The sequence below is a fragment of the Coregonus clupeaformis genome, chromosome 15 (genome assembly GCF_020615455.1).
Source record: "Coregonus clupeaformis isolate EN_2021a chromosome 15, ASM2061545v1, whole genome shotgun sequence".
NCBI classification, from domain to species: domain Eukaryota; kingdom Metazoa; phylum Chordata; class Actinopteri; order Salmoniformes; family Salmonidae; genus Coregonus; species Coregonus clupeaformis.
The window spans coordinates 45555587-45579483 of NC_059206.1; the positions used below are offsets into that span (position 1 = coordinate 45555587).

Here is a 23897-nt window from a genome sequence, read left to right on the forward strand (position 1 = left end):
ACCACGTCCTAAATGAGGAATAGCTGAGTGGGAGGAGAGAGGATCCATCATGGATTCCTCCTGATGACAACCATGACCCTGATCCGTCTGTGTGTTCCAGCTCTTCTCTCCTCTACAGACAGGCACATGTGCAGGAGCAGAGAAATGAATGGTCTCTGGTAGCCAACACTCCCAATGGGCTTAGATTCTCAATCAACTCAACAGAATAGCTTTGTAGTCTGGAAAATTAACTCATGACCAGCGGGTTGTCAGTTCATAAACAGTTAGGTCATACTGCCATTGTGTTATTAAGCAAGAATTAACCTGGTGTGCACATGAACAGAATGAACTATGTCACGAATATAAAAGAAAACATAAGTAGTCAGGAGGAGGCTGAGTGAGGTGCAGACAGTTGACATGATGACGAGCTGGTTTAGGCTAATTATGTATAGAAATATAGATAGATAGATAGATAGATACAGTGCATTCGGAAAGTATTCAGACCCCTTCCCTTTTTCCACATTTTGTTACGTTACAGCCTTATTCTAAATATGATTAAATATATAAAAATCCTCCTAAATGTACACACATACCCCATAATGACGAAGCGAAAACAGGTTTTTAGAAATGTTTGCAAATGTATTCAAACAAAAAACAGAAATACCTTATTTACATAAGTATTCAGACCCTTTGCTATGAGACTCGAAATTGAGCTCAGGTGCATCCTGTTTTCATTGATCATCCTTGAGATATTTCTACAACTTGATTGGAGTCCACCTGTGGTAAATTCAATTGATTGGACATGATTTGGAAAGGCACACACCTGTCTATATAAGGTCCCACAGTTGACAGTGCATGTCAGAGCAAAAGCCATGAGGTTGAAGGAATTGTCCGTAGAGCTTCGAGACAGGATTGTGTCGAGGCACAGATCTGTGGAAGGGTACGAAAAAATTTCTGCAGCATTGAAGGTCCCCAAGAACACAGTGGCCTCCATCATTCTTAAATGGAAGAAGTTTGGAAACACCAAGACTCTTCCTAGAGCTGGCCGCCCGGCCAAACTGAGCAATCGGGGGCGAAGGGCCTTGGTCAGGGAGGTGACCAAGAACCCGATGGTCACTCTGATAGAGCTCCAGAGTACCTCTGTGGAGATGGGAGAACCTTCCAGAAGGACAACCATCTCTGCAGCACTCCACCAATCAGTAAAAGGCACATGACAGCACGCTAGGAGTTATCCAAAAGGCACCTAAAGGACTCTCAGACCATGAGAAACAAGATTCTCTGGTTTGATGAAACCAAGATTGAACGCTTTGGCCTGAATGCCAAGCGTCACATCTGGAGGACACCTTGCACCATCCCTACGGTGAAGCATGGTGATGGCAGCATCATGCTGTGGGGATGTATTTCAGCGGCAGGGACTGGGAGACTAGTCAGGATCAAGGGAAAGATGAATGGAGCAAAGTACAGAGAGGTCCTTGATGAAAACCTGCTCCAGAGCGCTCAGGACTGGGGCGAAGGTTCACCTTCCAACAGGACAATGACCCTAAGCACACAGCAAAGACAATGCAGGAGTGGCTTCGGGACAAGTCTCTGAATGTCCTTGAGTGGCCCAGGCAGAGCCCGGACTTGACCCCGATCAAACATCTCTGGAGAGACCTGAAAATAGCTGTGCAACGACGCTCGCCATCCAGATACAGGTGTGCCAAGCTTGTAGCGTCATACCCAAGAAGACTCAAGGCTGTAATCGCTGCCAAAGTTGCTTCAATAAAGTACTGAGTAAAGGGTCTGAATACTTATCTAAATGTGATATTTCCGTTGTCTAAAAACCTGTTTTTGCTTTGTCAATATGAGGTATTGTGTGTGGATTGATGAGGATTATTATTATTTTTAATCATTTTTTAGAATAAGGCTGTAACGTAACAATGTGGAAAAAGGGAAGGGGTCTGAATACTCCCTATTGCACTGTATGAATATTAGAAGTGTGCCTGTATGCCCACACAAGCTGGCAGAAAAATTAGTTTAGCAAAAACTGCAAATGTACTTATACATAAGGTTGAAGGTACAGTAGGCCTATGGAACATGTGGTATTTCAGTCAGACCTTAACACTGACACTCTCCCTTCTCCTGGCCCCATAACTTCATACAGTAACTGTGGTTTCTTCCCACACACCTCCCCACACTGTTTCCTATGCACATTTCACATGTTAGAAGTCTTACCCCACTCTGCACTTCTCCCCTGCTTTATCAGTGGGCTTCCTAATCCAAGCCAGCTGCTGTACTCTAAATACAATTAACCCCGGTAATTGTGTGATGTTGATTTGGGGTTTGGGACACTTTCTCACTGACTGCCGGTAGCCCCGCATTCTCTCTCGGAGGATGACATCATGGGTTTCAGGTTGCCCTGCAAGGCTTTGTTTCCCAGGGGCATTGGGTTAGAGTGTAGACCTGGAGAGAACAGACCAGAGACATCCTGGGAATACACACTGTGAGCCGTCTGTGTCTGACCCCTCCGCCAGCCTGCCTCACACCACACTGTGTTATTGGCTCTGTTAGGAGGTGTTGACAGATCTGGCAGATGTGTGTTCCTTCAGTCCAAATAGTTTGCAAGTGTTATGAGCCGTGTTGAAACGGTTGGCGATTTATTGAGTCAAGACAATACAATATATTCTGGAACACACTAGTTAGTATGTTTGTGTTCTGTGGTTGCACTCGTGTGGAGAATTGGTGAGTCTACGTGTCATCTGAGTCATTGGAGTGTGTGTTTATATGTCTCTGTTCGCCTCTTGTCTTTCTCATGAAGGGAGCCACGGGTGGGAGTTGGATGACATCATCTTTATTTGTGTGTGTGAGCATTTTATTTTCTGTTGAACCTCATGAGAAAAGCACAGTGATCTGGAACGGGATCAAAGACATGTTCAAAACCATGCAAGGTAGTGCTCCTCTCCCGCCAGCACATCTTATGAGTTACTCCATCAATGCAGAACAGAGCATTACCCAAAACAGAGAGGAGTGACAACGCCAACGTCTGGTTTTGAAGCTGTTGCTGTGAGGGTCTGGTAACTCTGTCAGCAGATTTTGTGTTGTGTGAGGACAGCGTATTAAAACAGAATGATGGCGTAATTATGTGAAACACAACGCTAGTTGCACTGCTAGCCCATGTATGAGTTCATTCTAACCTAGGCTGGGTGGGACCGTGGCATAATGGAATCCATAGATCTTTGCACTGAACCAGCTAGTGAGTCATTATAGAGCTAAGTCTCCTCATGATTAGATGAGTGTGGATGGAACATTTGCATCAATGTAGCATGTCTGATTAGAGAGAGAGAGAGAAAGAGAGAGAGAAAAAAAAAAAAAAAAAAAAGAGAGAGAGAGAGAGAGAGAGAGAGAGAGAGAGAGAGAGAGAGAGAGAGAGAGAGAGAGAGAGAGATCAGGTAACTCACCTGGTAAGTTAATTATGTCCCCAATTCTATACCGAACACAGCAGAGTCTTTTTATGGCTGTATTTGACTTAGACAGTTGCCAGGGCATTAATAACTGCTAGATTCTGTTTCATCTGAATACCTCTATTCCCAATGCTAAATCTGCACCAGGCAGCAAGAGTTGGCCCCTGGACTTCAGTGAGGAAGTCAATCATTCTGTCAGTCATCTGCTGTAGGGAGGAGGCATAGTCACTGGAGCCTGGAAAGTCAACCTCTTCCTCTGTGATGTCAAATAAACAGAGGCAGTGAGGCAGACCCTCTCTCTCCCCTGCTGTGTTTTCATAGTGTCCAGTCCCCCAGTCCTCAGCATGGACACGGGTGCTGATGGTCGAGTCACTAGATAAACTCAGCCAGTCTCTGGCTTTGCACTGACGTAATCACGCACACACACACACAGGCGCACTAAAAATACTTCAAGGTGTCTCTAAGGAAACAGTCACTCTGCTCAGTGTTAATTTTGTCAACAAAAATGTTGACTAAAATATTAGTCAAACACCTATTTTTCAGTGGCAATTGACAAGACTATAACTGAAAAAATAGACCAATAAAAAACTACAACTAAACAAAAATTATTTTTCGTTTAAGTTTTTCATTTCACCAAATGATATAGTCGACTAAAATCTGACTAAGTGGACTGGACAATCATTTTTGGAGAGATTGAGAGCTTTTCAGTGATCAGCACAATTAAATATTAGCAGCACAGATGCGCAGCGCAGTTCTGTTCAGCAGGGGGAAGGACACTTCACACCCGGTAAACAACCTAAATCAGCTGTTTAGCTGCGGTGGAGCAAGCGATGAGTGTGGGCAGACAGGCTCCGCCTCCGATTATACACATTGTGCAGGCGACTCTCTTCCCGCTTCCCCGTAGCTAACTAGTCACCACCAGTGTTCTAGTAAGCTACCCTTTGCCTGGTTAAGAAACATAAGCTGCTTTACGAAACAATAGCAGCATTGAGTTTAATAGTAAAACAACAGTCTAGCTATTTTGTTTTTTTCTTCTTTGAGTAGACTATAGAAAAGTAGGCTGTCTTTGAATTTGTAGTCTCGCTCAACCCTCCCACTTTTCCCACTGCATTTCATATCCAGGTTCTGTAGCCAACGTAGCCAAGTATCCCTCTTTTCCTCTGAGAAAATAGCTTGATTCTAGCCTTTAGGCTACCATTCAAAAGATATGACCCATAGTACAGTTTTGGAACGTTCAGATAGAAATATGCTATGTAGAACAAGCATGCCTCTCTCTCTCTCTCTCTCTCTCTCTCTGTGCTTGTGTGTGTCTGTTTTGTATGTAATGTGCAATATCTATGTAGGCTGAATTAGGAATTTACATGGCTAGAGAATTCTTATATATTCTTATATACACTGAGTTTACGAAACATTAAGAACACCTTCCTAATATTGAGTTGCCTCAATTCTTCAGGGCATGGACTCTACAAGGTGTCAAAAGTGATACACAGGGATGCTGGTCCATGTTGACTCCAATGCTTCCCACAGTTGTGTCAAGTTGGCTGGATGTCCTTTGTGTGGTGGACCATTCTTGATACACACCGGAAACTGTTGAGCGTGAAAAAACCAGCAGCGTTGCAGTTCTTGACACAAACCGGTGTGCCTGGAACACAGATAATCCGCCTCAATTGTCTCAAGGCTTAAAAATCCTTCTTTAACCTGTCTCCTCCCCTTCTATCTACACTGATTTAAGTGGATTTAACAAGTGACATCAATAAGGTATCATAGCTTTCACCTGGATTCACCTGGTCAGTCTATGTCATGGAAAGAGCAGGTGTCCTTAATGTTTTGTACACTCAGTGTATGTTTGTCATATTTCTGCTGTTGGGAAGATAATTGTTATGCAGAAAAATATGTTGGTTGGACAAGGCTATATATGTTTGTGCACATGGAAGTCAGTGATGTATGTTTACTATAGGTTAATGAGGCAATACAAATGTGATGTGACTAAAATGAAAGGGTATTTAGTTGACTCAAATTCAAGAAAGTGTACAGTATTATATAGAGCTATTATTGCATGGAACTCCGTTCCATCTCATATTGCTTAAGTGAACAGCAAACCTGGTTTCAAAAAACAGATAAAGCAACACCTCACGGCACAACGCCTCTCCCCTATTTGACCTGGATGGTTTGTGTGTATGTATTGATATGTAGGCTACGTGTGCCTTTTGTAAAAACAAATATATTGATGTAGTTCTGTCCATGAGCTTTTGTCTATTAATGTTCTGTATTATGTCATGTTTCATGTTTTGTTTGTACCCCAGGAAGAGTAGCTGCTGCTTTTGCAACAGCTAATGGGGATCCTAATAAAATACCAAATACCAAAAATGGCCCACTGTTTTCAGCATTTTGACAATAAATAAACTAAATCGTTATTCAAATGTCAAAAATGTGATTAAAACGTTATGATATTTTAGTGTAATGACTAAGAATAGACTCATTCTAAAAAAAGAGTGCCAAAATGAACACTGATTCCGCTAGACGACCCTACAGGAGACCTGGTAGCAGCTAGGTAGTTATTTGTCATTGATGGATGGAGTAAGACAGAAAACAGTCAGACCTGTCAACGTTGTCTCTGACAGCCTAATGACTGAGGAGGTGGAGCTTGTAGGTTGGCCTGCTGTAGAATCACCTTCCTGAGGTAAACCTGTAACACGTGTGAAGTCTACAGAGAGTCTTCAAAGTGGAGCGGCTCATTGAGGAGGTATGAAAGGAGGAATTTGTCAGTAAGCCTATATTGATCCCTGTAGACACAGCACGTCTGGTGAACTGACCCTGTCTCATAGACAAAATAGTGGCATGCATAAAGACAGACTGGATGTATGGAATAACTTAAATATCTGCTATTACAAACAGTTCTATAGACATACACATGCAATGCATGCTACAACAAATGTCCCACCTTCTCTGTGAAAATGTTTATACACATGCAATGCATGCTACAACAAATGTCCCACCTTCTCTGTGAAAATGTTTTCATTTGACTTTGCAGGCACTTCCACACTGAAAAGGGTGTGGGTGTGGAGAGAGTGGAGCTGTGTGTAGGGGCCGCTAATCCAGTTGTCAGACTGTAAGGTGTGAGGCAGAATAAATTACACTCCCTAACTGTATTCATGTGATGCTGCTGGTGTTTCCATAGGGGGCCCTAAGGCTCTGGGTTGCAGCTGGTGCTGGTGTTGCTGGATGGTGCGAGCTGGGGTAGAGAGAGACACAGGGATGTTACTTACTGCACACTGATCAAATATTTTGGAGAAGCAAGGTAAAGTGTGTGTGTGTGTGCGTGGCAACGTGTCTGTGTGTGTACACTTTAGCTTCTAGCAGGGTTCCTGTTTCTGAACTGAGGATTAGCGCTGTGTTCTGCTTTGTGCCAGAGTAATGCCTGATTAATCAAACACAGTGTTGCCTTACAGCTTCAACTGCTGTCTGTCACTCCAGCATTCTGTTAGCAGAGAGAGGCTTTTCAGGGAACCGTGCTCAGGTGTGCTGTCAAAAGGAGCTGTCACCACTTCATTGAGCCAGCGTTCAGGAGGGCTACAGGATATATGAATGGGATTAGAAGGAGAGAGGGGAGAGGCTGAATTGTTTGGTGATTTCAGCGCTGAACTAAGTCTGAGCCCCACACAGTTAGTAGTGCCTGTCTGACAGCATGGTGCTGGCTGTGGAGGAATGGGAGGAGGTGAACTGCGGTACTGTGTTTGGCTGGCAGCGCTCCAGTTAAAGGCTCTGACCAAGAGGTAGAGATCATAGGAGGGAGGTTTAGTTCAAGATCTCTGGTCTGGTTTCACAATCCGCAATGTTGAAGAGAATTTGGGATGAGCAGGACTACCAGAGAAAGAGGGAGGGAGAACGATTGAGAGAGAGAGAGGGGGACAGGCAGGCAGAGAGGAGAGCGAGAGAGACAGACAGACAGACAGGCAGAGAGGAGAGAGACAGGCAGAGAGGAGAGAGACAGGCAGAGAGGAGAGAGACGGGCAGAGAGGAGAGAGACAGGCAGAGAGGAGAGAGACAGGCAGAGAGGAGAGAGACAGGCAGAGAGGAGAGAGACAGGCAGTGAGGAGAGAGACAGGCAGAGAGGAGAGAGACAGGCAGACAGGAGAGCGAGAGAGTGTGCAGTCAGAGAGAGAGGGAGATGACAGAGGACAAAGGCAGGAGTGTGACTGGGCACCCATTCGGAGCGTGTGATTGCATTCTAGCTTTGTTCCATGAGATCACAGTAGTGGCAGATGCAGAGGGAGACTTAAACTAGCAGCAGCTGTTGGGTCTCACTCTGCTCTCTGGTTACAAGCTGGCACTGCCCACACATTGGGATGGGCAGATGGGCACGTCGCAGAGTAGACCTTTGGCAGCTCTCTGTACTTTGAGGGTGGGCATGTGGAGACTGTATAGACGCAGCAGCTCTCTCCCACAGCATGCTTGGCAGGAGAAGAGAGGGATGGGAGAGGAGGTGTGAAAAAGAGGTCCTGGTCATAAGACACGACACACAGCTGGTTTTTCACAATGTACAGTATGGCATTGGTGCTTTGGCGGCATTATGTAGCATATTGGCAATGTAGTCGGTATTTAAATCACAATTTTAATGTGAAAACCTGACTATAATAATGATACGTGATTTTATCAGAATAAAAAGTTATAATAATAACGTAGTACTGTATGTCAGGCCTTCAGAATCTTTGCCATAGGCTTAGAGGGGAGTGGGGTAAGTTGAGCCACCCTTGTTTCTAGGAAACCATACACAAAATGTATAATTTGACCAAATATTTAGGAAGAGGTCATTATTTCATGGAGTCTGTGAAGGAAGAAACCACATGGAAAAAGTGGTAAACAAGTTAGGTCCAAAAAATGTATTTTCACAAGTCAAATGAATCTATTGTGTTAGAGGTTTCATAATGCTTATATCTAAACCAAAGTAGATCATTTTAAGACTGTTCTAATACAGTACATTCGGAAAGTATTCAGACCCCTTCACTTTTTCCACATTTTGTTACGTTACAGCCTTATTCTAAAAATTGATTAAATCAATTTTTTTCTTCATCAATCTACACACAATACCCCATAATGACAAAGTGAAAACAGGTTTTTAGAATTTTCTGCAAATGTATTAAAAATAAAAAACAGAAATACCTAATTTACATAAGTATTCAGACCCTTTGCTATGAGACTCGAAATTAAGTTCAGGTGCATCCTGTTTCCATTGATCATCTTTGAGATGTTTCTACAACTTGATTAGAGTCCACCTGTGGTAAATTCAATTGATTGGACATGATTTGGAAAGGCACACACCTGTCTATATAAGGTCCCACAGTTGACAGTACATGTCAGAGCAAAAACCAAGCCATGAGGTTGAAGGAATTGTCCGTAGAGCTTTGAGACAGGATTGTGTCGAGGTACAGATCTGGGGAAGGGTACCAAAAATTGTCTGCAGCATTGAAGGTCCCCATGAACACGGTGACCTCCATCATTCTTAAATGGAAGAAGTTTGGAACCACCAAGACTCTTCCTAGAGCTGTCCGCCCGGCCAAACTGAGCAATCGGGGGAGAAGGGCCTTGGTAAGGGAGGTGACCAAGAACCCGATGGTAACTCTGAAAGAGCTCCAGATTTTCTCTGTGGAGATGGGAGAACCTTCCAGAACGACAACCATCTCTGCAGCACTCCACCAATCAGGCCTTTATGGTATAGTGGCCAGACGGAAGCCACTCCCCAGTAAAAGGCACATGACAGCCCGCTTGGAGTTTGCCAAAAGGCACCTAAAGGACTCTCAGACCATGAGAAACAAGATTCTCTGGTCTGATGAAACCAAGATTGAAATCTTTGGCCTGAATGCCAAGCGTCACATCTGGAGGAAACCTGGCACCATCCCTACGGTGAAGCATGGTGGTGGCAGCATCATGCTGTGGGGATGTTTTTCAGCGGCAGGGACTGGGAGTCTAGTCAGGATCGAGGGAAAGATTAATGGAGCAAAGTACAGAGTGATCCTTGATGAAAACCTGCCCCAGAGCGCTCAGGACCTCAGACTGGGGCGAAGGTTCACCTTCCAACAGGACAACGACCCTAAGCACACAGCCAAGACAACGCATGAGTGGCTTCGGGACAAGTCTCTGAATGTCCTTGAGTAGCCCAGCCAGAGCCCGGACTTGAACCCGATCGAACATCTCTGGAGAGACCTGAAAATAGCTGTGCAGCAACGCTCCCTATCTAACCTGACAGAGCTTGAGAGGATCTGCAGAGAAGAATTGGAGAAACTCCCCAAATGCAGGTGTGCCAAGCTTGTAGCGTCATATCCAAGAAGACTCAAGGCTGTAATCGCTGCCAAAGGTGCTTCAACAAAGTACTGAGTAAAGGGTCTGAATATTTATGTAAATGTGATATTTAAGTTTTGTATTTTTAATACATTTGCAACCATTTCTGAAAACCTGTTTTTGCTTTTTCATTATGTGCTATTGTTTTTAGATTGATAAGAAGAAAAAAACGATTTAATCAATTTTAGAATAATGCTGTGACGTAAAAAATGTGAAAAACGTCAAGGGGTCAGAATACTTTCCGAATGCTCTGTACATCAGTTGGGGTCTCTATACGCTTCAATATGAGGTCTTAAACCTGGCATGAAAGTGCATCCTTGTAGCTGTGTTGGCTTATATAGGTAATTGAGACAATGGCAAGTTGAACAAATTGAAGTGTTTTCTTCCCAGGTGTAATGCAAGGCATTATCACTGGGATATGAGGTAACAACAGGGCCTATGTTAAAAGTGGATTTAAGCCTGTCTTAAAAGAGGCTTAAAATGATTAAAAGACTAAAGGGATTGTGTTTGGGAAATAAAGATAGACATGGTTTTAAAAAAGTAGTGGCAAAATGTAATTCAGTACAGAAATCTGTAGTTGGCTTACCTTACCTTGTCCTGGGCTCAGCTTACCCCATACCCGGGGTAAATTGTGCCAAGAGACCACTTATTTTGGACCAACTATGTTTTCAAAACTGTAATGTTTACATTAATTCTGATTATATCCAGAGATACACATACACAACATCCTGAAATATATGTAGATATCTTTGACTGGAAAGAATACTATATTTACCTTGATGCAGTGAAGAAAATGGCTAAATTTAACCCACTCTCCCCTACTGTTGAAAGGGTGTATATGTTATGTGATTTACACCTGAGTTTTCCTGTACCCAAGGGGACCAGAACTGCCAGCAGCCTACCAATTGGCACCTGTGCCCACCTAGCCTGCCATCCTTCCCATATGGTTTGGTCTCATTTATGAGTCACACAGACTCCATGTGATGCTTACAGGAACATTGCATTCCCTTACAGGTTTGTGCTCTGCTGCCTAGACTGGGTTGGGTTAGATTTCCCTTGTTATTTTGACTTAATATTTCACTTTCTCATTTGTACATGTTGCTGCAGACCTGTTCTTATTAACAGTCATCGAAACTCAGGAATAAGACTGGATGAGCATATATCTGTCAACAGCCTATGCTGTGCAATCTACAGTATACTGCTAATATATACAGTACCAGTCAACAATTTGGACACAGTTACTCATTCAAGGGTTTTTCTTAATTTTTTTGCCATCAATGCCAAGAGTGTGCAAAGCTGTCATCAAGGCAAATGGTGGCTATTTGAAGAATATCAAATATATATATTGATTTGTTTAACACTTTTTTGGTTACTATATGATTCCATATGTGTTATTTCATAGTTTTGATGTCTTCACTATTATTCTACAATGTAAAAAATAGTAAAAATAAAGAACAACCCTTGAATGAGTAGGTGTGTCCAAACTTTTGACGGGTAGTGTACATTTGTCATGAAGTTCTCCAAACAGCAAAAGCATCCACTTTGAGTTTCCTCAGTGATATATCACGTAATGGGAGACAAAGAGTGACCAGAGAGAACTGTCTGAAGTAGACTACAACACCATGCTCTTACCTATCTCTTTGTGCTACTTCCGTGAAGTTACCTGCAGTTTGATGTTATCGGTGCACATGGCAGTATTCAGTGTCGGCAGTTTCTTTTAACATCTGGGCAAATGATTGTAAGGTATGGAGTGAGGATAACTTTGGTATGTTTGTTTCCAGAATGACCCTGGACAACGAGTTTGTAACAGTGGCCACTAACACTGCTTCTCCTTTTTTATTTTTTATTTCACATTTATTTAACCAGGTAAGCCAGTTGAGAACAAGTTCTCATTTACAACTGCGACCTGGCCAAGATAAAGCAAAGCAGTGCGATAAAAACAACAACACAGAGTTACATATGGGGTAAAACAAAACATAAAGTCAAAAATACAACAGAAAATATATATACAGTGTGTGCAAATGTAGCAAGTTATGGAGGTAAGGCAATAAATAGGCTATAGTGCAAAATAATTACAATTAGCATTAACACTGGAATGATAGATGTGCAAGAGATGATGTGCAAATAGAGATACTGGGATGCAAATGAGCAAAAATAAATAACAATATAGGGATGAGGTAGTTGGGTGGGCTAATTTCAGATGGGCTGTGTACAGGTGCTCTGACAACTGATGCTTAAAGTTAGTGAGGGAGATAAGAGTCTCCAGCTTCAGAGATTTTTGCAATTCGTTCCAGTCATTGGCAGCAGAGAACTGGAAGGAATAGCGGCCAAAGGAGGTGTTGGCTTTGGGGATGACCAGTGAGATATACCTGCTGGAGCGCATACTACGGGTGGGTGTTGCTATGGTGACCAGTGAGCTAAGATAAGGCAGGGATTTGCCTAGCAGTGATTTATAGATGGCCTGGAGCCAGTGGGTTTGGCGACGAATATGTAGTGAGGACCAGCCAACAAGAGCGTACAGGTCACAGTGGTGTGTAGTGTATGGGGCTTTGGAGACAAAACGGATGGCACTGTGATAGACTACATCCAATTTGCTGAGTAGAGTGTTGGAGGCTATTTTGTAAATGACATCGCCGAAGTCAAGGATCGGTAGGATAGTCAGTTTAACGAGGGCATGTTTGGCAGCATGAGTGAAGGAGGCTTTGTTGCAAAATAGGAAGCCAATTCTAGATTTAACTTTGGATTGGAGATTCTTAATGTGAGTCTGGAAGGAGAGTTTACAGTCTAACCAGACACCTAGGTATTTGTAGTTGTCCACATACTCTAGGTCAGACCCGTCGAGAGTAGTGATTTTAGTCGGGTGGGCGGGTGCCAGCAGCGTTCGATTGAAGAGCATGCATTTAGTTTTACTAGTGTTTAAGAGCAGTTGGAGGCTACTGAAGGAGTGTTGTATGGCATTGAAGCTTGTTTGGAGGTTTGTTAACACAGTGTCCAATGAAGGGCCACATGTATACAAAATGGTGTCGTCTGCGTAGATGTGGATCTGAGAGTCACCAGCAGCAAGAGCGACATCATTGATATACACAGAGAAAAGAGTCGGCCCAAGAATTGAACCCTGTGGCACCCCCATAGAGACTGCCATAGGTCCAGACAACAGGCCCTCCGATTTGACACATTTAACTCTATCTGAGAAGTAGTTGGTGAACCAGGCGAGGCAGTCATTTGAGAAACCAAGGCTATTTAGTCTGCCAATAAGAATGCGGTGGTTGACAGAGTCGAAAGCCTTGGCCAGGTCGATGAAGACGGCTGCACAGTACTGTATTATTCTATTATCGATCGCGGTTATAATATCGTTTAGGACCTTGAGCGTGGCTGAAGTGCACCCATGACCAGCTCGGAAACCGGATTGCATGGCGGAGAAGGTACGGTGGGATTCGAAATGGTCGGTGATCTGTTTGTTAACTTGGCTTTCAAAAACTTTCGAAAGGCAGTGCAGGATGGATATAGGTCTGTAACAGTTTGGATCTAGAGTGTCACCCCCTTTGAAGAGGGGATGACAGCGGCAGCTCTCCAATCTCTGGGGATCTCAGACGTTACGAAAGAGAGGTTGAACAGGCTAGTAATAGGGATTGCGACAATTTCGGTGGCTAGTTTTAGAAAGAAAGGGTCCAGATTGTCTAGCCCAGATGATTTGTAGGGGTCCAGATTTTGCAGCTCTTTCAGAACATCAGCTGTCTGAATTTGTGTGAAGGAGAAGCGGGGGGGCATGGGCAAGTTGCAGCGAAGGGTGCAGAGCTGGTGGCCGGGGTAGTGGTAGCCAGGTGGAAAGCATGGCCAGCCGTAGCAAAATGCTTGTTGAAATTCTCGATTATTGTAGATTTATCGGTGGTGATAGTGTTTCCTAGCCTCAGTGCAGTGGGCAGCTGGGAGGAAGTGCTCTTATTCTCCATGGACTTTACAGTGTCCCAAAACTTTTTGGAGTTAGTGCTACAGGATGCAAATTTCTGTTTGAAAAAGTTAGCCTTTGCTTTCCTAACTGCTTGTGTATATTGGTTCCTAACTTCCCTGAAAAGTTGCATATCGCGGGGGCTATTTGATGCTAATGCAGTACGCCACAGGATGTTTTTGTGCTGGTCAAGGGCAGTCAAGTCTGAGGAGAACCAGGAGCTATATCTCCTTCTCACTCACACAGATATCAAAAAGTGAAATATTTTTTTTGTTATTGATTTGGAGTATCATCTTATTTCCTCATGACCAAAATATTTTAGTTGAACTACTCTCACACAGGCTATTATAACAGTAAACGAATCCTAAGGAAACACCCATTCTCCACAGGTAGGTCGAGTAGGTGTAGGATATTGCATTGGTGTTGTCGACAGTGACTGTTCAAATAGGCAACGCAGGACACTGTGGTCTCTACATGTTGTTTTGCAGCTGGCATGGTGATGTATGTAGAGAAATGAATGAGACACTCATGCCAGCCAGTTTCCAGCCCTCACAGCCAACTGCCTGAGTTAAGAGGGCAGAAAACAATAGAACACAATTATTTAGAGGAATTCAACACTTTTCCATGGAATCAGAGCAGGTTTATGAGTATTCCTGACTCCAAGCATCCTCACTCACGTACCAACACAAGTGGTGGCGGGTGTGGAGAGCAGAGTCCACTGCCAAAACCAGAGGTAAAAAGAGGTGAACTTCAATGGAGAGGTGTCAGTCAGAACTAGATTGTGATGACGTCACTTTTGGTTCTATATTGGTTCTATAAGTGGTTCTATATTGGATTAAGAGCTCTCAGACAAAGAGTGGTATCGTCAAGGGAGTCTGGACAGTGAATTTTATATAAAATGCTTGGCGGATTTTGATAATTTCATTGAGATTGATTAGAGTGTTTTAGTGAAACGTATCCGGTTTTCACTTACAGCACCACCTACAGGTAACTGCCAAAATACAGGAAAAAACAACATGGTGTCTTAATAGGGCGTTGAGCCACCATGAGCCGCCAGAACAGCTTCAGTGCACCTTGGCATAGATTTTTCAAGTGTCTGGAACTCTATTGGAGGGATGAGACACCATTCTTCCACGAAAAATTCCATCATTTGGTGTTTTGTTAATAGTGGTGGAAAACACTGTCTGGCGCCTCTGTAGAATCTCCCATAAGTGTTCAATTGGGTTGAGATCTGGTGACTGAGAGACACACCCTTTAAACCACCTATGCTCCTTTGAGGTCCCTCTTTCAAAGTCACTGAGATCTCTTCTTCTAGCCTTGGTAGCCAAAATAATGGGCAACAGGCCACTTTTATACATGAATGATGAATGATGGGATGTTACTTGCTTAATTAACTCCAGAACCAGACCTGTGTGAAAGCACCTGCTTTCAATATTCTTTGTATCCCTCATTAACTCAAGTTATTCCTTTATTTTGGCAGTTACCTGTATCTCGATGCCTTTACAAAAATTTTACAATGTGTGTAAACATTACATAAGTGTATGTTTTCTTAATTACTACCTAGATGCCTTTGCGAAACATTATGTCTGTCTCATAGCATGACAATGGTCCTCAAAGTGAAAGTTTGCATGACATATAGCCTGACATTAAGAATGTGTGTGAACAATAGAGGCAGTGTTATTCGAGTGGAGTGCGATGTTTGTGAGGTAACCTGATAACCATAACAGAGACATTTATGACATTGCTCTATGGATTTATAGTGGTTTTACTAGCTGGTTGATCTGGCAGTTCTGCCCCACACTGGAGCGGAGCGGCAGCCTCGGGACTGGAAAAGTCTGGGGTTCCAGTCTCTACTGTCTGTCTGTCTGTTTGTCTGTTTCCCCCTCCCTAGGTGATTTAGTGTCTCTGACAGAATAATTACATAGGTTCTGTAAACGGCATGCACAGGTCGCTCTACTGCTGTGGACTCACTCTGCTGTCACTGCTATTAACATATCCTCACCTGTGGCCTGTGTTCTCACAGGAGGAATTGCACTTATACTCACATTTACATACAGCCCTGCTATCACAATGTCAAGGAAAAGTCAAACAGATGCAAGCTGTTAGTAATCAAATGAACGTTGATAGGTTGCGTTCTGCGTGTCAGGAGGGGCAGAGGGAGGTCAGACGGAGGTCAGAGATGGGTCAGAGGGAGGTCAGAGGGTTGCCTCAATCAACGCAACTCACCTACTACTGTACAGCGTTATGATGAGCAGCTCGTACTGTACATGTCATGTTTTCAGGGAATTGTATGATTGATGATATGATCAGTTCAAAGATGTCCTCCCTCCTGAAGGTTTGGCACTGTTCTTCTAGGTTACGGGCACCACTCCAAAGGCGGTTATTGTTTCGCCATACATTTTAATCAGCCACTTTTAGAAGACAAAGTGAGTAAACTCCCTGGCAAAGCGTTGACTTTGATTGATTGATGAAATGCCAAGGAGAAACAAACGCCAGAACGAAGGCCCTTTAGGGGTTTAGAGATGTGAGAACCAGGTCTTTCCGCTGGCTTAGAGTGATCTTAGATTTGAATGCTATTATAATATTTGAAATCAATCTACAGTATTAATTTATTCCAGAGAATATAAAATGTTATCCTGCTGTATTCTGATTGATGGTTGGGATAGCATACAGCTTAATGTCAACATTGACGATCAACTAATAGTATGTAAAGTCTTATACTCCGGCTAATAGAAATATTGAATTTAGACACTAAAAGGTCTGTTCTCTGGGACCTGTCTGATGTAGAAATGTACCAGACCTGTTGGTTCTATCTGATCATCACAGATCATGCACTGGGCTGGCTGGTGTTTCTTTCCTCCATGTCAGCAATGTGGAGAGTGGTGGCCACAGCGATGCGCTCTTACAGTAAGTCAAGGAGTGATGTTTCAGAGATGGATAGCGTTTCCATTACTTATCGACTGCTCCGGGCCAAGGCAGCCTGGGACGGGGGCATATTGAGATACATTAGCAGCAGAAAGTCTTGACGGCTGGGGGAATGAGAGGAGGGAAGGAGAGGAGGGAAGGAGAGGAGGGAAGGAGAGGAAGGAAGGAGAGGAGAGGAAGGAAGGAGAGGAGGGAAGGAGAGTAAGGAAGGAGAGGAGGGAAGGAGAGGAGATGAGGGAAGGAGAGGAGGGAAGGAGAGGAAGGAAGGAGAGGAGGGAAGGAGAGGAAGGAAGTCATTACCCAGCTCATACAGAGAGACAGGCGGGCCTACCGATCGATGTGAGCTCCATCGCCCTGCAATCCACTTCCTTTGTTTTCGTCTGAGCTATCGTTGGGAGAGAGCAAACAACAACGTCAGGAGGAAAAGCTAGAGATCTTCGGAATGTAGCTGATAGCTTAATCTGCTTCTCATTTCCAGGTATAGGTATGGGTCTGCTGACAAGAGGCTTCTTACATGCCTTCTGTTAAAGTCCTCTGTCTCGCTGCTCGCCAGTATGTGTATGGTAATATGGGACTGTGTGTATGTGTGTGTGACTGTGTTTCTTCATTGACTGTGGTTCTGCCTCAGTTAGACTGTTATCTGATGAGATTGAGTAAAAGCCGGAGTTTGTCATTCATTCATGCTTTCCTTGTATTTTTCATGGCAGTGTGTGTCCTACTTACTATAGTTCAGAGTTCTCATACCCTGCTGAGCCCTGCTCATAATGTTCTCTGTTCTGGATTTGTTGGTGGTTTGTTTTGACTGATGAAGACAGACATATCACAATGATTTCTGTATTGGTCTTTTTATTCCATGCATACTGCAGTTTGATGGTATACTATATTATCGTACAACATGATATATTTAGGCTGTTTCTAGTTGTGCACCGTATATTTAAGTGATAATGCCAAAGAAGCTGGTGTTTGGAGGATATATTGGCACGGGTGTTGTTAGGCCCAAGACGATATGTCCTCCAAACACCGGCTTCGAGGGCATTATCAGTTTTATACAACAGGTTACCAACATATTCAAATCATGATTGACATCTTTTTATAAAAAAACGGTATTTTGATTAATTTATTCATACTATTTCATCCTTCCACAAGATATAGTCCCGACACAAATCTAGGGTTGCTACCCAAGCTGGCTGGTCGTTCGTTCTATCGGTTCGGTTGCCAGAGATGCAAGCCAGTCGTTCAGTCTTTTTGTTCTGTATCTATGGACAGACATATCCAGTTGTACGTTCTAAATGTTCCATTGCCATACTGGCTGGCAACGTTCTTATCCCTTGCTTGCTAGCTAGCCAACTACGGCTAATTACACAGCAGCCAGAATAACAGCAAAGTAGCTGCATTTGCATTTGTTTAAGCTGTTTTCTAGTGACATTTATTTGGATACATCCATAACAATGAGCTAAAGAGGGGTGATTTTTCCTGGCATAGAAAATGTGCTCTCTCATCAGGACACAGTTGTTCAGAGGAGCTCGCCAACAACACAGCTAACACAATCACTTCAAACTGAAGCTGGAAACACTGCAAACTAGCTGCACTTCGTTTCGTTTGACTATTTTTCAATAGAAATGTCTTTGTATATATCCATAAAAATTATGCCAGCTGATTCATGATTTCGACTGGCTGAGAAAAGCTGCCTGTCTGTCCCGTCCCGACTCCCGACACGTTCATTACTATGGGACAACTGGAGATCGAATTTGAATATTGAAACAATGTTGCAGATGTCGGAGAGACAGACAGCAAGGTTTATACAAATCTCCGCTTTTGAAAACGAAATGTTAGTCTAAAAGAAATGTGAGATAAGGTCTAAATTATTTTTATAGTGAAGATCAAGTTAATAAATTGCTTGGCTGGGCTGGTGAGACAGTGGATTGCACAGTCAGATGGAACAGAGTAAATAGGCATTTTAATGTCATAGATTTAGCCTGTGGCAACTTGTGGAATAAACACAGGCTGGAATGCAGTTTTAACCAATCAGCATTCAGGATTAGATCCACCCGTTGTATAATCTAGAAGGAACCCACTGGGCACAGACGTCAATTCAATGTCTATTCCACATTGGTTCAACGTAATTTCATTGAAATGATGTGGAAACAATGTTGAGTCAACCAGTGTGTGCCCAGTGGGAATGCCTGCATGACACCATGTAAAATATGGTATTTATTGGATTAATCAGTCTTAAAACACAGCATCAGAGCACTGTAGGGCATTGTCGCTCTATGACAGGGGTCCCCAATTACATTCAGCCGTGGGGTCGATTTTTTTTATTGAGCGGATGGGCCAGAACATAGTTATAAATCATTTGGACTACAAATCCCAAACAGATATAGTATTTAACAAAAACAGAATCATTTCAAACCTTGATTACATTGGGATACGATCACATACAGTGAGGGGAAAAAAGTATTTGATCCCCTGCTGATTTTGTAAGTTTGCCCACTGACAAAGACATGATCAGACTATAATTTTAATGGTAGGTTTATTTGAACAGTGAGAGAGAGAATAACAACAAAGAAATCTAGAAAAACGCATGTCAAAAATGTTATGAATTGATTTGCATTTTAATGAGGGAAATAAGTATTTGACCCCTCTGCAAAACATGACTTAGTACTTGGTGGCAAAACCCTTGTTGGCAATCACAGAGGTCAGACGTTTCTTGTAGTTGTCCACCAGGTTTGCACACATCTCAGGAGGGATTTTGTTCCACTCCTCTTTGCAGATCTTCTCCAAGTCATTAAGGTTTCGAGGCTGACGTTGGGCAACTTGAACCTTCAGCTCCCTCCACAGATTTTCTATGGGATTAAGGTCTGGAGACTGGCTAGGCCACTCCAGGACCTTAATGTGCTTCTTCTTGAGCCACTCCTTTGTTGCCTTGGCCGTGTGTTTTGGGTCATTGTCATGCTGGAATACCCATCCACGACCCATTTTCAATGCCCTGGCTGAGGGAAGGAGGTTCTCACCCAAGATTTGACAGTACATGGCCCCGTCCATCGTCCTTTTGATGCGGTGAAGTTGTCCTGTCCCCTTAGCAGAAAAACACCCCCAAAGCATAATGTTTCCACCTCCATGTTTGACGGTGGGGATGGTGTTCTTGGGGTCATAGGCAGCATTCCTCCTCCTCCAAACACGGCGAGTTGAGTTGATGCCAAAGAGCTCCATTTTGGTCTCATCTGACCACAACACTTTCACCCAGTTCTCCTCTGAATCATTCAGATGTTCATTGGCAAACTTCAGACAGGCCTGTATACAGTGAGGGAAAAAAGTATTTGATCCCCTGCTGATTTTGTACGTTTGCCCACTGACAAAGAAATGATCAGTCTATAATTTTAATGGTAGGTGTATTTGAACAGTGAGAGACAGAATAACAACAACAAAAATCCAGAAAAACGCATGTAAAAAATTTTATGAATTGATTTGCATTTTAATGAGGGAAATAAGTATTTGACCCCCTCTCAAGCAGAAAGGTTTCTGGCTCCCAGGTGTATTTTATACAGGTAACGAGCTGAGATTAGGAGCACACTCTTAAAGGGAGTGCTCCTAATCTCAGCTTGTTACCTGTATAAAAGACACCTGTCCACAGAAGCAATCAATCAATCAGATTCCAAACTCTCCACCATGGCTAAGACCAAAGAGCTCTCCAAGGATGTCAGGGACAAGATTGTAGACCTACACAAGGCTGGAATTGGCTACAAGACCATCGCCAAGCAGCTTGGTGAGAAGGTGACAACAGTTGGTGCGATTATTCGCAAATGGAAGAAACACAAAATAACTGTCAATCTCCCTCGGCCTGGGGCTCCATGCAAGATCTCACCTCGTGGAGTTGCAATGATCATGAGAACGGTGAGGAATCAGCCCAGAACTACACAGGAGGATCTTGTCAATTATCTCAAGGAAGCTGGACCATAGTCACCAAGAAAACAATTGGTAACACACTAAGCCGTGAAGGACTAAAATCCTGCAGCGCCCGCAAGGTCCCCCTGCTCAAGAAAGCACATATACAGGGCCGTCTGAAGTTTGCCAATGAACATCTGAATGATTCAGAGGAGAACTGGGTGAAAGTGTTGTGGTCAGATGAGACCAGAATGGAGCTCTTTGGCATCAACTCAACTCGCCGTGTTAGGAGGAGGAGGAATGCTGCCTATGACCCCAAGAACACCATCCCCACCGTCAAACATGGAGGTGGAAACATTATGCTTTGGGGGTGTTTTCTGCTAAGGGGACAGGACAACTTCACCGCATCAAAAGGATGGACGGGGCCATGTACTGTCAAATCTTGGGTGAGAACCTCCTTCCCTCAGCCAGGGCATTGAAAATGGGTCGTGGATGGGTATTCCAGCATGACAATGACCCAAAACACACGGCCAAGGCAACAAAGGAGTGTCTCAAGAAGAAGCACATTAAGGTCCTGGAGTGGCCTAGCCAGTCTCCAGACCTTAATCCCATAGAAAATCTGTGGAGGGAGCTGAAGGTTCGAGTTGCCAAACGTCAGCCTCGAAACATTAATGACTTGGAGAAGATCTGCAAAGAGGAGTGGAACAAAATCCCTCCTGAGATGTGTGCAAACCTGGTGGCCAATTACAAGAAACGTCTGACCTCTGTGATTGCCAACAAGGGTTTTGCCACCAAGTACTAAGTCATGTATTGCAGAGGGGTCAAATACTTATTTCCCTCATTAAAACGCAAATCAATTCGTAACATCTTTTACATGCGTTTTTCTGGATTTTTTTGTTGTTATTCTGTCTCTCACTGTTCAAATAAACCTACCATTAAAATTATAGACTGATCATGTCTTTGTCAGTGGGCAAATGTACAAAATCAGCAGGGGATCAAATACTTTTTTCCTTTCACTGTATGTGCTTTCTTGAGCAGGGGGACCTTGCGGGCGCTGCAGGATTTCAGTCCTTCACGGCATAGTGTGTTACCAATTTTTTTCTTGGTGAGTATGGTCCCAGCTGCATTGAGATCATTGACAAGATCCTCCCGTGTAGTTCTGGGCTGATTCCTCACCGTTCTCATGATCATTGCAACTCCACGAGGTGAGATCTTGCATCCCCAGGCCGAGGGAAATTGACAGTTCTTTTGTGTTTCTTCCATTTGCGAATAATCGCACCAACTGTTGTCACCTTCTCACCAAGCTGCTTGGCGATGGTCTTGTAGCCCATTCGAGCTTTGTGTAGTTCTACAATCTTGTCCCTGACATCCTTGGAGAGCTCTTTGGTCTTGGCCATGGTGGAGAGTTTGGAATCTGATTGATTGCTTCTGTGGACAGCTGTCTTTTATACAGGTAACACACTGAGATTAGGAGCACTCCCTTTAAGAGTGTGCTCCTAATCTCAGCTCGTTACCTGTATAAAAGACACCTGGGAGCCAGAAATCTTTCCGATTGAGAGGGGGTCAAATACTTATTTCCCTCATTAAAATACAAATCAATGCGTTTTCTGGATTTTTGTTGTTGTTATTCTGTCTCTTACTGTTCAAATAAACCTACCATTAAAATTATAGACTGATAATTTCTTTGTCAGTGGGCAAACGTACAAACATTTTTGCTCAGAAGACTTGGGGGGGTGGGGCAAATAAAATCTGCTTTATGATCTCTGTGCAGTTGGATGTCAGAGAAGTAGGATCAATTTAGTGATTGCCATCCTTGCTCTTGTTTCCAATCCACTGTACATGAATTATGGCCAAAGTGCTCTGTAATGTCAGACAGATGTGAAGAGCTAAAACAAACTATTGTTCATCTCAGCATTCATATGTGTCACACAACTCTTATACAGAAAAAAACCTTGTTCAGAAACATCAAGTGCTTCTTTGTTATTTTAATGTTGAGGATATGAAGGCCATATTTCAAATGATGGCAGGCTTATATTAAAAGATGTCACTTGGTTTCGTAGCACCCCAGTAATTTACCTCAGAAATTAACAGAAATAAATCAAAAGATCAACATACCAAACTAAGACAATGCTGTATGTCTACTGTGCTGCATCAACTTCAGTTGTGGTTTCTTGACTTTTTAGTGTTTGTTTTGCTGAAATTGAGCCAATTGTGAGCAATTAAAATCAGAATAATAACATGCCTAAATCATCTGAGCTGAGGTTTGATGTTGTAATTGTTGCCAAACATTTGTTCCGTTCCAGATCAGAGCTGCATGTGGACATTGCTTTATTAGCGGACACACAGGAGAGTAGGTGTCTGTTTTTCCACCATGTGTTTTGTCAGAGTGGAGGGCTGGATCAGTGGAGGGAGGGGTAGAGGAGATGTGAGTGTAGTAGTGAGGATAGACTGTAGGCTGTTGACTTAATTGTGTTTCAAATGTTGAGAAAACTCTGTGAATTTATAAAGTGTAATGTTGGGAGTAATTCATGTGATTTGCACAAATAGACTGTATAGTAGTTTTATCAATACACATAATTGCATCTTAAGCCTAACCTTACATATGAAGCATCTTAATTTGAGCCAGTTTGCTACAGCAGAGTGAGAGAGAGAGGTACAGTAATACAGCTTGTCTTTTCCACTGGAAGGCTGGGGCTTGACCCAAACTGCTGGAGCGTTTCTCCTAATTAAGGAAAGCAGCGTCTGATTGACAATGAGCAATGGGTCAGCCAGCAGACCAGAGACATGGTTTCCCTGCCAGGATTACAGGGCCCACGGGCTTCCCTTCCCAGCAAACACTGCAACAGATGGTTAAACACTCAGACGTGGTCCTCAGAGCAGACTGGGAGATAGGGGTGAGGAGGGGGTGGTTAAAACTTCACCTGTTTTTACAAGGCCTAAGGATACAGTCTCACCCACTACAGTGGTATCAACGGAGAAACAACAAGTGGAATTTCAGGACATGAGTCAGTAGTGAATTGTTCAGTCAAGAATCAAATCAAAGTTTATTGGTCGCGTACACAGATGTGCAGGTGTTCTAGCAGGTGCAGTGAAATGCTTATGTTACTAGCTCCAACAGTGCGGTAGAATGACTCGCAAATACAATACAAATACACAATAATCAAAAATCTAAACAAGAAATCAAGAAATGACAGAACGAGTCCAATTAACAATCCATGGGTAGATATATTAGAGTGAGCCTGTGTCAGATTCCAGAATATTAATACGTGGTGTATACGGACAGTATATAATATGGAAGAAAATGGTATGTACAGTAGTAACTATATTAGGATGAGCTATGTGGAGAATACAGTATATACAGAGTAAACAACTGTATATAAGACGGTGAT

The 23897-nt window shown here is 43.2% G+C and overlaps 1 protein-coding gene across 4 annotated transcripts in view; it reads left to right on the forward strand.

The window, feature by feature from the left end:
• Nucleotides 1-23897, forward strand: part of LOC121582171 (bone morphogenetic protein receptor type-1B-like) — a 112988-nt gene that overhangs the window by 32953 nt on the left and 56138 nt on the right. The window contains exon 1 of one of the 4 annotated variants that reach the window (XM_045225190.1): nt 6632-6717. The exons of the other annotated variants lie outside the window; for them this stretch is intronic. The gene's annotated coding sequence lies outside the window, so the exon portion shown is untranslated. Of the gene's footprint in view, nt 1-6631; nt 6718-23897 lie in introns of those variants that run through there. 4 annotated transcript variants of the gene reach the window in all.